Raw genomic sequence first — 14,497 nt, 5'->3', positions numbered from 1 at the left:
GAAGCAGATCCCTTCGGAAGATATATTGCTTTAGACTTAATCTTAGAAGGGAAAAAGACATTACTTTTGGGAATTTATGCTCCCAATCAACAGCAAGATAGATTCTATAGAAATCTTCATGCTAAATTAGTACAGTGGGACTATAGTTCCTGTATACTATTGGGTGACTGGAATGGAGTGATAGACACTAAGAGAGATAAGAAGATTTCCCGCCTAAATACCAAGATGCGAGCAAAGTTACCCAAATCTTTCTTTGACATTATGGATGATTTTGAATTGAGAGATATCTGGCGAGAAAGAAATGCAGAGGAATATGACTTCACTTTCTTCTCGGACAGGCATCAATCCCTTTCAAGGATTGATTTTATTCTAACCACTAATGATTTGCTTTCTAGGGTCAAGAAAACAAAGATTGCAGCTAGAGTCCTTTCGGACCATAACCCAGTTTGGATGGAGTTGGGAAGGGTAGTGCAGGCAAGAAGGTTTTGGAGACTGAATGAAAATTTATTTAGATATGAAAACTATATTAATGATTGTAAAAAATTACTATCTGAATATTTTGTTTTGAATATGAATAAGGGTACATCTATGGAATTTGTATGGGATGCAAGCAAAGCGTATATGAGAGGAGTTTTGATGAATATAAATAAAACACATAGAAATAAGCAAGGGCTAAAACGAACAGAACTGGAAGAGGAAATTAAGAGAAAAGAGCTGGAGTTAACAAGGAAACCAGACGATACAAAGGTTAAGGAAGCTATTAACATATTAAAATCTCAATTTGACATGTTGATCTCTGACCAGGTAGCTACTAATTTATTATATGCAAAACACAATACTTTTTGTAATGCAAACAAACCTGGCAGATGGTTAGCTTATCAGATTAGGAAAAAAAGGAAAACTCGAAATATATCTAAACTGATTTACAGAGGGAAGGAGGTGTTCCAACAGGAAGAGATTCAAAAGGCTTTCTGGGAATTTTTTACAGAACTGTATAAAGGGGATAAAATTAATGGTTTAGACATAGACAAATATTTAGACAAGGAGAAAATACCTTCAGTTAGAGAAGAACACAGGCAAAAATTGAATCAACCAATAACCTCGGGGGAAATCCTGCAGGTAATTAAGCAATTAAAGCCAGGGAAAGCACCAGGTACAGACGGCTTGACAGCGGTTTACTACAAAACTTACAGTTAGAAATGGTAGAACCTCTTAGAGAATTATTTAATATGATTCAAACGGAAGGTAAAGTCCCTCCATCTTGGAAGACAGCGTTTATATCTTTGATACCCAAAGAAGATCAAGATACTACTCAACCCAAAAATTATAGACCCATTTCATTACTGAATGTAGATTATAAAATTTTTACTAAAATATTAGCAAATAGGTTAATGTTGGTCATTCAACAATTGATACATACGGACCAAACAGGTTTTATACAAGGGAGACAGATGAAAAGTAATGTCAGATTAATTATTAATGCATTAGAATATTTGGGAAAGAACAACCAGATCCCTGCTGCGTTTATATTTTTGGATGCTGAGAAGGCCTTTGATCGAGTTAACTGGCAATTTCTGCTGAAGATATTGCAAAAAATGCAGATAGGAGATAATTTTTTACAGTCAATTAAAGCAATATACCAACAGCAAACAGCACAAATCATAGTCAATGGAAGTTTAACAGACTCTTTTCAAATTGGAAAAGGTACAAGACAGGGTTGTCCTTTGTCCCCATTATTGTTTATTATAACTTTGGAAGTATTGTTGAATAAAATACGGGGCTTGGATGGTTTAAAAGGGATCAAGATTAGGCAGCAAGAATATAGAGTCCGCGCTTTTGCGGATGATTTGGTCATAATATTGGAACAACCGCAGGAATCCAGTAGAAGAATCCATGTTGTGTCCTGTTTTAATTTGTTCTGTCTTATATTTTAAATTTTTAATATCTTCTTTTTTAAACTGTCTTTTATGTAAGCCACCCGGAGTCCTCCGGGATTGGGCGGCATACAAATCTATTAAAATTGACAAAAAATTGAAATCTCAGTTGGGATGCTGTTCCAGAGTCCAGGGCCAGAGAAGTCTCCCTTCTTTGGTCCTAGAAGATGAAAACCCTTTATCTGAGAGAGGTAGTCACTCAGAAAAGAAGTCCTCTGCCATGAAGGGCTTTAGAGGTGACCAGAGGTGGTATTAGCCGGTTTGGACTGGTTCGGGCGAACTGGTAGCAGAAATTTTGAATAGTTCGGAAAACCGGCAAATACCACCATTGGTTGAGCCCGCTCTCCCGCCTCCATTGTTCTCTGTTCTGTATTCCCTTGTTGTTGTTTTTTTAGCTCAGGTGATTCTCACAGCAGAGTGGATTGCTGTACCTTCAGCTGAGCTAAAAAAACAACTCAGCTCACCAGCACTGACACTAAGGCCAGTCTTTGAGTGATGCGCATGCACGTGAAGCATTGTCATAGAACCGGTAGGAAAAGATTTGGAATCCCACCACTGGAGGTGACATATCTTGGCTAGAAGATTGGTTGATCCCAAAGTCCCTTTGGATGATGGCTGAAGCTGAGAAGTCAGGAAATAACAAGACCAGGCAGGAATGTTATCAAAACCTAGGGCAGGTTCCTCCAGCATCCGCGGATGACAGATGTGTGATGGGAATCAATTATAGTCTAAAGTCAGGAGAAAGATATGCAAGATTTAAAAACTAGAGCAATCATACAAATATAGTTAGATGTTTAGATTCTGTAGTATTTGGTCTTTTCATTATAGATGCTTCCTTTGTATATATAGTGAAATAACTTATCTAAGCTTTGTCCTTGAAAATCCACTATTAAACTCATGTATTCAGGTTTATGTTGCTGAAAAAAGATTTCTTACCATAACTAGGGTAAACATTCAGTGAATTTAGTGCCCAAGAATCTGAGCCTTCTTCGTACAAGCAAGCAAGCTGACTATAAACAGCCAGATTGGTGGAGTAGTTACAGGCAATCAGGCTCAAAATCAATCTAGTCCTGCCTTAGGCCCAAAGCCAGTCACTCTCTCTTAGCCCTAGGAAGAAAGCAATGGCAAACTACTTCCAAAAAATGTCAACAGAAAACCAACAGATATTTGTCCAGGAACTTGTCAGGAGTCAAAATTGACTTGAAGCCATAAGATTATCACCATTAATAGTCTAAACATCTTCCTGGGAGCCTTGGGCTTTCTCATAAGCTTCAGGGTAGCTATAATGACAGCTGATGGGTGCTGATGATCAAGAAATGGTACTTAATTAATAAGGTGTACAACAAGCTAGAACTTTGTGAAGGTTTGAGATAGAACTGGTTTATTTTGCTGCCAGACATGAAGCACAATACAATTTCCCTTCCACCTTCAAAGGCCAACTGATGTTATCATCACCCTAGACTGCAGAAACTAGCTAAAGACATTCTGTGAACAGTCCTCTCCTCCAGCATTTTGGTGCTACCTCCAAGAATCTGCCATTTACGAAAATTGCCTCAATAATAAAGAATAAATGTAGCTCAGCACTGAATGGTTGGGTTCTTGGAGTTCTCTGATCTTAGTTGACGCTGATTATGTGATTAGCCTAGTAATGAAACTTCTGCAGGAAAGTAATCAAGCTCAGAGAATGCCAAATAACCCAATAAAATGCCTCCATATATGCCTAGAGGGGCATGGTGGCTCAGTAGCTAAGATTCTGAACCTGTCAATCAGCAAGGTCAGCAGTTCAGCGGTTCAAATCCCTAGTGCCGCATAACCGAGTGAGCTCCTGTTACTTGTCCCAGCTTCTGCCAATCTAGCAGTTCGAAAGCATATAAAAATGCAAGTAGAAAAATAGGAGCCACCTTTACTGGGAAGGTAACAGCGTCCTGTGCACCTGTGGCATTTAGTCATGCTGGCCACATAACCACGGAGACGTCTTCGGACAGTGCTGGCTCTTTGGCTTTGAAACAGAGATGAACACCGCCTCCTACAGTTGGGAACAACTAGCACATATGTGTGAGGGGAACCTTTACCTTTATATGCCTAATTGTAGGACCATTCCTGGGCTTATTTTCAGATAACTCAGTGTATCATAATATTAAAATATATTATTGTTATTTTCCCCTCCCTCCCAAAAATGGTTCTAAAATCATTGTGACTCAAATTTCCTGCTTCTTAGTGGGAAGGAAGAACATGTAAATAATTTTAGAGAGCCAGATCTAAAATATATGAGGACATACTTCTTTTTCTACATGATCTAATATCTGATTTAGTCTAAGCTTCATTTCAAAATATCTAAAATCATTAAATGTTAGCTGGTTATGGTCCCAAATCAGATGAAAATTGAAATTTGGAGCCCTTTTTCACAAGCATTGTTTCAATATTGCTCCAATTTTCCTATATCTTGAAGTCACATTTACAAATTACATCAAATATAATGTATACAGTTTAAATCTGCATTCTGCATTCTGCTTTCTGTTTTCAATATTATGTTTTTTAAATAAATTTGTACCAATTGCGTACAGCTTCTTTATTGTACTGTGTCACTGCTAATTTGGGGTTTTATCATTAAAACCTGTGTACGTTTCTATGTACAGGTACTGTACTAGAATAAATAATTATGTTATTATTAATCATAAGATGTTAGAAACTAGAATTAAGATAATAAGACTCCAAAATACACCAAGAAAAGGACATATCTTGCTTACCTTAAATGTTTTTAAAGAACTAATACAGGGATCTCTAATTTTAGAACTGCAGAGAAATACAACTGAATCTCAAAAAAGATTCTGAATTACACCGCGTCATAATGTCTCCAAAAATGAAGAATGAATGAGGAAAAAGATGTAAGTGCATTTCCAACAACATTTTCAGTGTTTGAATTCAGAGAAGTCTGAAATCTCTTTGGACATTTAAGGAATATGATGTGGGCAATAACTGGACGCTGTTTTTTCAGATGCCTCTTAGCGTTATTGTGGAATTTAATTAAAATACCTTTTTATTGCCTTTTACTGTCTCTGTCTGGTCCTCCCACTGATGTAATTTATGGAGAGGAAGATGTATGACATCCTGTGGGCATCCATGGTAGCTTTTTCAAATATTGATTTATATTCTCTGAAATTATTTCTGTTTCATGAAAAGGAAGTCTGCACTTTCCTTTTTGTGGTGGAGAGCGAGTAGCCTGATTATTTGATGCAGAATGAGGGAGAAGCACTGTTTCTCCCCCTTGGAGATGTTGAATGCATCCCGAGAAGAAGATAAAATAGGACGGTGCTCCACATACAAATCACAATACACAATACCCTCTTTTGAACTGCAAATTGGATGCTGGTTTTCCACACAATTAATGTAGGTTACAGGATTGTGCATGCATTGGTATGGTATTGAAGATTAAAGAACCAGTGCAGTTAAGCACTAGAGGAGAAGTAGGGAGACCCAAGTTGTAGTCCTCTTGCTGGCTGGGTGTTTTTGAGCCAGTCATTCTCTCTCAGATTAGAAAAAGCATTCATCCATTTCTCAATGGACCAGCAGGAAACATTTTGGTCCATAAGTGAAAAGCCTTCAACCTGTAGTAGATTGTTCGGGATATACAATATATATGGTTATCAGAACTAGAACTAGAACCAGATTCAGGATGCAGATCAAGAATAGCCAGGAAAAAAATTAAAAGAGTAGGATTTGTTTACTTGGGTATAAAGGCTTGAATGCAAAAATGCTTGAATGCAAAATTTTTTTAAAAATGATGCCTTGTTGAGGAATGGCACACAGTTGCATTGTTCATCTCTTCTGTTGCTGGAAAATCTTGCACAATACCAGGAACTTTCATAGATCCAAACATAAAATAGAAACAGTCCAGTGGTGGGATTTAAAATTTTTACTACCGGTTCTGTGGGCGTGGTTTTGTAGGCATGGCATGGCTTGGTGGGCGTGGCTTGGTGGGCATGGCAGGGGAAGGATGCTGTAAAATCTCAATTTCCTCTCCACTCCAGGGGAAAGTTACTGCAAAATCCACATTTCCTCCCAATCAGCTGGGACTCAGAGGCAGAGAATAGATGGGGGTGGAGGTGGTATTTACCAGTTCTCCGAACTACTCAAAATTGCCACTACTGGTCTCCAGAATGGTTAGCACCTGCTGAATACCACCTATGAAACAGTCTTAGAAGCAAAGTTTCTTTTTTTAGTACATGGATAGTTTGTAGTTAGTTGCACCTATCTTACTGCTTATGTTATAAGAGTGCACATAGAGTTAGGGTTACTTTCAGAGTTTGGCAATCTGTGGATTTTGGACATGGAAGGTAGGATTTTTTTTCTGAACAATGTTGCTCCTTATCAGCAAGGTCAGATTATCCTGGGACTTTGAATAAGTACCTAGCATGATCTGAAAACATATTCATATTTGATGAATTGATAGGAGATGCCCAGAAAAAGTCACCCCTTCCTTCTGGAATAGCCTCCCTACTCCACTATGGTTCAAACTGGCATCCATTTTTCAGTCATTGAGAAAGATGGTTAAAAGGGTATCTTTGGCATATAATGACTTGCATTAGATGGTCACGGGTGAGAATCATATTCTGTTTTGCTTCTAATTGCTATATTGGTTGTTTTAATGGATTGATGGTCCTATGTCAAAAGTACCATGAGTTGTGCTGGAGTTCAGCAGTATATAAGAATTGCAATACAGATGAGTAATTTTATTTAGGTGTTATGAAACTTCACTCGGCAAACAGCGGTGAGTAGGAGGTAAGTTTTGATACCTATTAAAAGTAAGGTACACCTGGTAGGATTCAGGTTCATGTGAAAGCCATCACACAAATAGCTATAGATGGAAAGAACTCCAAATGCGGGCATTTATTCATGGACAACCCATGTTAGATAACATCATAAATATGACTTTTCAATGCTGCCTGTTTGGTGAGATTTACTGCCTTTATTATGTAGATAAATAGAAGTATATTTTGAACGAAACCATTCAGATATAGAACAACACTGTTATGACATGTTTCACTAATCCAGAGGACTTGCAAAATTAGAGGAGTGGAGCATTTCTTTGCTTTTGAATATATTTACTCTTCCCTGCTCATAACAATCTGCAGCAGAACATTTCAAAATGCATCCACTTTCCAGATCTTAAGTCTTGCCGTTTAACCCCAGTATTTTTGATGTAATAATTTCCAATTGTAAGCTAGTCCCTAGGAGAGGGAGAGGGAGGGAGAGAGGGAGGGAGGGAGAGAGAGAGGGAGGGAGGGAGGGAGGGAGGGAGGGAGGGAGAGAGAGAGAGAGAGAGAGAGAGAGAGAGAGAGAGAGAGAGAGAGAGAGAGAGAGAGAGAGAGAGAGGTTCTTTTAACATAATATATAGCCATCAGCTTGAAGGTGATGGCCCTACTTAGTTTACACTAAACAGCTAGTGGAACAGAGAGATTTGCAACATTCAGTTAACAACATGTTTTCCAATGCTGCAAGAGCAATTACTTGCATTTGTAAGAGGCTAATTTAGGAACCCAGAAAGCCCTTGAATGTTCCCCACACATAAATGGTGAACTTTCTTAAAATATGCATCTCTGGCTGTCAGAAAGCTTAGACGGTGGCCTCAGTGCCAATTGATTGCAGAACAAGTGGGTTTTGTTTGCTCTTTTTAAAGAGGATTTATCCTTTCTAGTTTCTTTAAAAAGCCTTTTGGAAAAAACACACACACACATGGTGTACAGGATGCATTCTTAGTCTCCTATAGAAGAATATAAATGGGTTGTGATGTCAAATGTATGCAGAACTAATTTAGCAATATTCTAACGGTGTTATTTTTTTTTTAAAGGCTGATAATTCAATCAGGATACTCAGTACTACATTGCTTAATTTGTTAATTCATTCAGGCATACAATTTAAGCTCATCTTCCACTCACAGATTTTTCCCACTTAAACCTAAACATAGTACACACACACACACACTGATTTATATTGTTGTGTTACCATGATGTTGCATTTATCTGGTTTCGAACGAGGCAGACTTAGCCCTTAGTTGTTCTGAGGTTAAAAAAGGGTAGTTTTTCATTTATTCCAAAATTGGTTCGGGCAAAACTGGTAGTGGATTTTGCGGCTGGGTTGCCGAATTGGTAGGGACAGCAGGCTGGCCATGCCCCTGAACCGATTTCCTGGTCACCCATGCCATTGCCGGCATGTTTTTTACTCCTTTTTTAATGTTCTGCACATGTGCAGAGCAATTTTTTGGCAACTGCGCGCATGCACATGTGCAAAATGGCGCATGCAGTGAACCAGTAGTAACGCTGGCAGAAACCACCCCTGAGCTGAACAGCAAATTTTAGGCCAGTATAGTTTTATGCCATCTCAGGGATGGACAAAAAGTTCTTCAATTAGTGAGGAATATTATACTCATCTCCCTATCTAGCTTTATTTAATATTTTTGCCTGCAAACAGCTTTTGAAGAGGTGCGGGCTGCATTCCCTAAGACAAGTGTGTGTGTGTGTGTGTGTGTGTGTGTGTGTGTGTGTGTGAGCACTAAAATAAACAAATAACTAAGCCCTATAGACTGGAAGAAAAACTGAATTTAACATGATTTAACCAGAGACAAAAGAGTTCAGGAAGCTGCTGTGATTATTCCTTCCTTATTCTGTTGAGTTTCCTTTCACTCTCTTAAAAAATGAGAATGATGGAAACTTTTAGAGGGTCTCTGGGCTTCAGTCAAGACTTTTGTGGGTTGCATGAATCCGTGCCTGAACTCTCTTAGGACAGGGCTGCTCCTACCTTTAAACAAAAAGAGGCTATCCCCTCCAAATGCAGCCACTGAAAACCAGCAGCTAAATACAGAACATATCAGGACAGCTTGGAGGAACTGAATCTGAACAGCCTGGAGGAGAGAAGGGGAAAGGGTGGTATAATTGGAACCTTTAAATATATTAAGGGTGCGAATAAGGTTTTAGAAGGCAGGATTTTCAATATTGAGCAAAAAGCAAGAACATGGAGGGCATAACTTCAAAGTGATAGGAGGGAAGTTCAAAAATAATGTTAGGAAGAGTCGTGGAAGCTTGAAACCAACTTACACAAAGGTAGTGGATCAATCAATTTAGATACTCTTAGGATAAATGCATGTCCATCATCTTCATTGTTGTTAGTCGTGAAGTCATGTCTGACTCATACCGTCCCCATGGACAACGTTCTTTCAGGCCTTCCTGTCCTCTACTATCCTCCAGAATCCATTTAAGCTCACTCCATCCAGCCATCTCATTCTCTGTCATCCCTTCTTCTTTTGCCCTCAATCTTTCCCAGCATTTGGCTCTTCTCCAGTGACTCCTTTCTTCTCATTAAGTGGCCAAAGTATTTGAGTTTCATCTTCAGCCTTCCTTATGGTCCAACTTTCAAAGCCATACATTGCCACTGGGAAAACCATAGCCTTGACTATACATACTTTTCTTGGCAGGGTGATGTCTCTGCTTTTTAATATGCTGTCTAGATTTAAAAATACAATTTATAAAATTAATAAAATATAAAATTAATGAATAAAAACATTAATTAAAAAGAAAACAAATAACAAATAAAGGCTCGATGGACCACTAGTGTTTTTTTTCTGCCATCAATTTTCTATGTTTCTATGTAACTGAAGCAGAGATGACTCTCATTGGGCCCCAGCATTAGCTTGCAGCTCTGAGGCTCAGTTGCCAGTCTATTGGCTTTTGTGCCTAGAAAAGGAAGAAAACCATAGTCCCCCACCACAAGAAATAAAATATCTCAGTCCAGGCATGATATAGGGAGATCAACACTACTTATTTTAACATTTTATTACCGGAAATCCCTTTTCCGATATTAATCATGCCTTTGAAATGCTATTGTGGGCTGTCCTTTGTGATTAGAATGGAGGATAATCATAATTCTTCTTTTTCCCAGGTAACTTCATTGCTATAAAACAGGGATAGGCAATTTAAGGTTGTTTCAGGTGCCTCTTTCTTTCTTTTTTGCATCCTTTGGAGGCCCTTCTGACTAGGCATCCTGGAAAAAACAAACAGTGGTTTCCTGTTATTTTGGACTCATGAGAATTCAAGGGATTGGCCTACTATAGGCGCTTCATAATAAATAAATGAAAAAAAGAAAGCTGAAGATTGAGCTCATCCCTCCGATGTGATGAGGCCATTTATTTTGTGGAGCTCAGCATACCAGCCATGATTCTTCCTAAAAGAATCTATGAGATCTTCTTTCCTTAAGGACATCCACTGATCCTACGAGATCAGATAGAAATAGGTATTATCCTAGTTCCTTCCTATAAATTTTGTCATCTAATGGGAGCTAGGAAGTGTGCTTTTTCCTTGGCTTGCCCTATGTAGCACTCTGTTCTCTGAAGTCTGGCAGGCATCTACCCTCCTAGTCTTCTGTAAAGCTTTGAAGACTTGGTTTTTCTCCTCCAAGTGCTGGGATAATATTGGATAACCACACATGCAAAGTTTGACTTGGCATCAGGCTTGGTTATTTTTAATGTTTCCGTGTGTTTAGTTTTATAGTTTTAATATGGCTTTATATGCTGTTTTAACTTTTGATCAGTAGCCCAGAGTTGCTTAGAAGATGGATGACTATAATACACATTTTAAATGAAATAAGCAAATAGATAAATACATAAATTACTTTCTACGACATATATTAGAAAATACTATAAGGCCCTATGTCCAAAATGTCAAGAGAAATGCTCATTCTTTAGCTTTTTTTTGGGGGGGGGGAGTTGCATTTAGAATTTTTCAGAGATTTTTCTTGAATTTGCCAGCCTATTCAGGTTACAGAAGATGTTTGCAAACTTGTAGGTCACTTTAATCCCGGCCCCCTTCCTGCCGAGGGCTATCATTCCAGTGAATGAATGTTTATTAAAGTGATGACTAGAAGGCAATGAGAAAGGATAAATGTTGACCTTTCAACATATAGGAGTAAAACATCCCTCTGCGCTTTGGGAATTCAGGCTAATAATTACTTGAGATCACTGGCTAAGATGCAGTTTCCCCTTCCTTTGATGTTGCTATGGAAGGAGAAATCCTGGTATACCAGTGGTGTAGTAGTGGATAATTCCTGATCTTCATAATATTTCTACTATAATTAAATGGCTCCCATCCAGAGACAGATTTCTTTGCCGCTAATTTAAAGTGTCAAGTAGATGCTCCTAGGGAACACTTCAGAAATGATAAATGTGTTGTACTTCTAATGAAGTTTCAGGTCAGATCTAGAGGCATATTGGAAGGAGGGGCTGATACTCCTTTAATATGCCATGCTTCCAATTTCTTTCTTGCCATATTCTTCTTATGAATATTTGCGGAATTAGATAAAACATTGCATCTGTCTGTCTGTCTGTCTGTCTGTCTGTCTGTCTGTCTGCCTGCCTGCCTGCCTGCCTGCCTGCCTGCCTGCCTGCCTGCCTGCCTGCCTGCCTGCCTGCCTGCCTGCCTGCCTTACTCACTCACTCACTCACTCACTCACTTACTTACTTGGAAGGGTGGGTGCATGTGTGCGTGTTAGCTAAAGAGACTTCAATGACTTCTTGCAAAAAAAATTTTTTTTAAGATTTATGGGGAAACCCATCATTAGAATTTAACTTGACTGCAACTGAGGGTAGCATTGCTGGAGCTAATGCAGCTACATAAGTGAAACTGCTTTGTCCCATGTGTTGGGCTTTATTTCATGAAAGCTTTTTTTGTCAGCAGGGCAAAGTTTCATCAAATTCTTCAAATCTGGACATACATTATTACATGGGGTTCATGATTATCCCCCGTAATTTTTTTTCCCAATCCGAAAGAAGAAGAAATTCTATCAGTTATGATATTTGCCTATAGGTACGGTAACTGAGCTACAACACTATCTACAGTACATATTACAACGGTGTTGTAGAATGCTGTGGCAAAACCTGTAGACTCCATTGAGAGCACTTAGTTGTCAGAACATCCTATATTTAGGAATTATTTGGGCGCATAGGAAGGAAGGGCTCAATTTGGTTCATCTGTATAGAGTGTTGACACGGAAAGCTGACTTCTCTGCATCTGGCTTTTATTATAAAAAATGGCTTAATAAATGAGGCTTTTCCTCATTTTTTTTCACTTTTCATTTAATTCTTTTCACTAAACCATAGGCTATATTATGTCTATATCTATGGGTTTATTCCTATATGTATAGGTAGTCCTTGATTTACAAGAGCTTATTTAGTGACTGTTCAGTGGTGGGTTGCAGGCATGGTGGGTTGCAGTTCGGGTGTACTGGAGCTTGCCTGGGGCACTGGGTACCATTCCTGTACAGTGCTCCGGATGGCCCACCCACCCGTCCAATCTCCTTACCTGTCTTTTAAAGCATTTTGTGTTTCTGTGCATGCGCATGGCATGTACAGTGCCTGCACAATGCTCCACCGAGCAGCTGGAGTGTTGCAGAGGCTTGCAGAGGCATCGCTGGAAGGTATGATGCATGCACGCGACACTGGAAGGTACGATGCATGAACCCCGGCCCCGTTGCAAGCGTACCAGTTGCAACAGAATCTGGAACCCACCACTGTGACAGTTCAAAGTTACAACAGCATTGAAAAAAGTGACTTATGACCATTTTTCTCACTTACGACCATTGCGGCATCTCCATGGTCACATGATCAAAATTCAGATGCTTGGCAATTAACTCTGATTTATGACGGTAGCAGTGTCCCAGGATCATGTGATCATGTGATCACCTTTTGCCACTTCCGACAATCAAAGTCGATGGGGAAGCCAGAGTGCCTTAACAACCATTTAACAAATGCAGTAATTCATTTAACAACTATGGCAAGAAAGATCGTAAAATGGTCATAAAACTTTCTCACTTAGGAACATTTTTTACTCAATTTTGGTTGTGAGTTGAGGACTATCTGTATTACACAACAAAACCTATATACATACATACATACATACATACATACATACATACATACATACATACATACACACACATACAAACACACACACACACACACACACAGAGACAGACACCCCGATCGAAGTTGTTTCAAGCAGGGCAGCGGGGAGCAGGGTGGCCATGCTGCCTGGGGAAGCCAGAGGGCTTGTTGCAATTGCCGTAGTGGGCTGCAAGGCCCTACCTTCCACGGGTACCTCTGCTCCAGACTCATAGGTGCAAAGCACAGGGCCGAGCTGGGAGGGGCGTTGCACCAGGGCCGAGAGCACTCAGCCCGCCCCCCCATCTGCATCCCACTCCGGAGATGGAGCAGCCACAGCCAGGTCTCTCTGGGTGAAACAGCCGGGAGCCTCCAGGGCATTTGGAAAAGCCGGATGCGCCCCTGGGTAAAAACCCTCATTGCAAGTGTTGCAAAGCCCATCTAAAAATCGGGACTTTTTAAAAATGCCGCGAGGCATGGGACAAATTGTTCAATAGCATGACTGTCCCGCCAAAAGCAGGATGTCTGGTCACCTTAGCCATAGGCTCTGCCATCTTGTTTTTGCTTCTGCGTATGCACAGAACAATTTTTATTGCACTGTGCATGTGTGCGCGCATAGCATGCCCACAAGCGAACCAGCAGTAGTGCCTGCCAGAACCCACCCTTGGGCTGAAGATGATTCTTTTTTAATAGCTGGAACTCCAGGAAGGGCTTTGCTGCTCTTCATGCTGCCTTAAAGTCCCAGGAGGGGGGAAAAAACCCATAAAACAAACAAACAAAACAGAAGCAAAAGGAAGAAATGGCTTAGGCTGATTACTATAAAGCTTCTTCATAGGAAAAAACCCCACACATCTTTACAATTATGATAGTTTTCTTGCTTAGCTAAATCCCTTTAGCAAGATGCTTTTTTACCAAAGGATGTAGGATCAATCTGTAAGCAGTCCTAATGCAGTATAAAAATGAGGTATGATATTGGAATACTTGGAATACTGAATTCAGTTTTGGTCATCACGATGTAGAAAAGATGTGGAGACTCTAGAAAGAGTGCAGAGAAGAGCAACAAAGATGATTAGGGAATTGGAGGCTAAAACATATGAAGAACCGTTGCAGGAACTGGGTATGTCTAGTTTAATAAAAAGGACTAGTGGTGACATGATAGCAGTGTTCTAATATTTCAGGGGTTTCACAAAGAAGAGGGAGTCAAACTATTCTCCAAAGCAACTGAAGGTAGGACAAGAAGCAATGGGTGGAAATAATCAAGGAGAGAAGCAATTTAAAACTAAGGAGAAATTTCCTGACAGTTAGAACAATTGATCAGTGGAACAACTTGCCTCCAGAGGTTGTGGATGCTCCAATACTGGAGGTTTTTAAGAAGATGTTGGATAACCATTTATCTGAAACGGTATAGGGTTTCCTGCCTAAGCAGGGGGTTGAAGATCTCCAAGGCCCCTTCCAACTCTGTTATTCTGTTTTCTTCTATATTGGTATTGTATCTTTTGAAGGATTGCTGTTTTCTTTTCATAGAGGATGGAATTTCTTTGGAGTTGGTTTTATTTAGGCTGTGCAGCTTGAATGTGTAGCTGGAACTGATATTCGTGTATCTATAGTTTGAATAGATACTTTACATGAAAAGACTGAT

The sequence above is a fragment of the Thamnophis elegans genome, chromosome 3 (assembly GCF_009769535.1).
Source record: "Thamnophis elegans isolate rThaEle1 chromosome 3, rThaEle1.pri, whole genome shotgun sequence".
Classification (NCBI taxonomy): domain Eukaryota; kingdom Metazoa; phylum Chordata; class Lepidosauria; order Squamata; family Colubridae; genus Thamnophis; species Thamnophis elegans.
The sequence above is the reverse complement of the archived record's forward strand: the minus strand, read 5'-3'. Positions refer to the sequence as shown.